This window comes from Charadrius vociferus, unplaced genomic scaffold (genome assembly GCF_000708025.1).
Source record: "Charadrius vociferus isolate BGI_N301 unplaced genomic scaffold, ASM70802v2 scaffold933, whole genome shotgun sequence".
Taxonomy (NCBI): Eukaryota; Metazoa; Chordata; class Aves; order Charadriiformes; family Charadriidae; genus Charadrius; species Charadrius vociferus.
Window position 1 is genome coordinate 134408 of NW_009647586.1, and position 2980 is coordinate 137387.

Genomic DNA, 2980 nt, shown 5'->3' on the forward strand with positions numbered 1-2980 from the left:
GGAGGAGGAAGGGAAACTTTGATGCAGGAACTCTTGTAGGAGAGCGGAAGCGCAGAGTTCTTCCAAACTGGCTCTGCAGCAGCCAGGTGAGCACTGCTTTCCCGCCTGCTCTAATGGCCGAGTGCTTCCCGCCTCCCGGCTTTGAGATGAAAGCGATGCTGGCAGCCACCTCCGTGCGCAGAGAAAGCTCAGCTGCCACAGCCTCTGCCAAGGGGGAGAAACCGGCCGGGGGGAAGGCTGGAGGAGGCACACGCTCGTTTGGAGAGGCCCTTTGCCTGGGCTTGGCAGCCTAAGCGTGGCTTATGGGGATGCAGCGTCAGGACTCCTGTCCAAACCAGTTGTCCCGACTTCTGCAGTCATTGGAGGAGCTGAGAGAGAGATCGCACAAAACTGGAATGACTCAGGGAGATGCTGATGTCCGTTGCTTGCTGAGAAAGCAGCGAAGTCCGTGCACTAACTTGTCAGTGGCTGAACACAACAGATTCTGCTCATTGGGAGCAAACTGCAATGCGCTGTCTCCCACCTGCGGGTTCCCTGTGGTCCATCCTTGGCCCCACCTTCCCCTCCTCTTTGCTACTTCCATGCTTGGGTTAGAGGTGCATCCGTCCTTGTTGGGTCTTATCCTTATCTGTATCCTGCCCGTGTGCGTAACCTCCACCATGCTCTGTTCGCCAGCCAAGCGTCTGTCGCCTCACCAGCACCGCTGCGGGAGCAGACTGGGAGGTGCTTGGCTGACCTTTTGGAAGAGGTGGAGGTCGGACCACGGTTCCCCAACGTAAGCGCTTTCAATAGGGACTTTCTGGTTCCGACATCAAAGAGAAATTTTTTGGTTCAGTTCCTTCTTCGCCTGTAGTGGAGCCGACAAGGGAAGCAGTAACAGCGGGTGTTTTCAGTAGTAATGGTAGCAGCTGTTTGTACTCCTGTGTTTTCGGTAATCTTGTTATTTGTTCTGGTGCTTGACCGTCAATGCTGGCGCATCGTGGACACCTGCAGAGGGTTGGCAGTTTGGTTGGGATCTGGGCTCCTCGCCGTACGTGTCCTGGTTTTCTACTTTAGCCGCTTTGATGGCTTCTTCACCGTTTCCGCCTTGTCTCTTTGCCTAAGACAGTCCTGAGCTGACTGTCTCCATGAGGAGCAAAGCGGTGTTGTGAGGGTGTAGTTTTCCAGCAAAAGAGTGAAATGGAGACAGCAGAATCTCCCAGGCGTCACGTCCCTGATGGCTTTTGCAGTACCTCAGCCTGCGCGACTGCCCGCCTCCGTCTTCCTCTGCTTTCACAACGATGCTGGAACCTTCCCTTGTTGTGAAGTGAACGCAACCAGCACGATCTATCCCAGCGGCAGACGTTGATGTTTGAGGTATTAGCTGTTTGTGTGCAGAAGGGGTCTCTCTGCTGTGGGCATTGCTTGGGTGATTTGTTGGATCAGATCGTAAGCCACCGTCCTTCCCCTCGTCCTCCCACGTATCTCCAGTATTTCAGAATAAATGTTTCTTCCTTGCTCCCCCAGCCAGCCAGAGGCTCTGAGTGTCCCCTGCTTGCGGGACCCTGGCACAGGAACCAATTCCCCATCTGGATAAGGCACCTTAAACTGGTGTTGCTGTTTTGCCCAGCTTCATCCGCAAACGCACACGCAGGAGCCAGAGGACTAACTGTCGCGATGCCCCTGCTCGTCATGGGCGTCTCTACTGGGGGAACATCGTACTCTTCTCCCCAGCACAGCGTGGGGCTACACACCTTGGCCCCCCACCTCTTTTTTGGCACATTAATTCAGAAGATTGGTGAAGGTGACTTTGTCCAGGGCTCCAGGATGCAGCGGCTCAGCATCTCCCTTGAGATTTGCCAGGGCAGGAGTAAGCTCTCGGGCAGCCCGGCAGGATACATCCACGTCACGAACAGGAGCAGGGAACTTGTCTGGCGGAGCCCTTGTCCGTCGGCTTGCTTTCTTTGCAAAGGACTCGGTGGTTTCCTGGCTGCTTTCAGCTTTGTCTTTGTGGGGAACGCCAAAGTATCAGGAAGCACAAAATCATTTTTAGTTTCTCTTCTTAAATTAGCTTTGTGCTTGTTCAATGACCTGAATGAACTCACCGTGGGGGACAGGCGAGCGCCAGGGCAAAGGGAGGAGGGGGCAGCGGGGCCTGGTGGGGTTTCCTTGGCAGTAATGCAATCTTGGTCTTCCTCTTCCTCAGGCAAACTTGGGAGGAAGGAGGAAAGAGTCTTCCTGATGCTGGGACAACTGATCAGGAATAAGGTGAGAGCCCAAAGATCAGTGCAGGTGATGTAGCGCAGCTTCCCAGCAGCCCGTGTCCTGTGGGACTCAGTCCCTTTCTGAGCATGAATCAACGTTTTTCTTCAGAAGTGACAAAAGGGGAGCTCTGTGACTTTAGTCATCAAAGCATCCTTTTAAGGAGCTGTGCTTTGCACAGCTAAGAGTCCGTGTGATGCTAACTGGAGAAGAGCACAATAAAAGAGCGTGGTTTTAAGGCAGCTGGCTCTGTTTTAACTTGGTGCAGGCAGAGATGTACTGAAAATGCCACACCGTGAAAATATTTCTATCTCCTAACATTTTCTTCTTTATTTATAGTATTCTAATATTTGTAAATCACAGTGTTTATGAATAATCCTTTGATTTATACTAGTGCATGTAGTTCTGCCGTACAAGGATGCTTGAGTTTAAGAGTAGGGTAAGCAAAAGGAAAGTTCAGAGGGAAGAAGATAAACATCCCCTGAAGTCGAGACAATGGCTGAGCCACTGGCTTTGAACGTGAGGCTTCCTGGCTCTAGTCCTCTTCAACTGAGCCTGGAAACGTCAAACAAAACAACACAAACCAACCACTCTTAAGGTGAGATCAGGGATTTTGAGGAGCATTTCTTGACCACGCAGTCTCTTTGTGTGGTCAGGACTTCTGGGTGTTCCAGGCTGCTGACAAGCAGGAGGGTTGTCCCAAAATCACTTCGAGACTTCTTTTTTTTTTTTTTTCCCC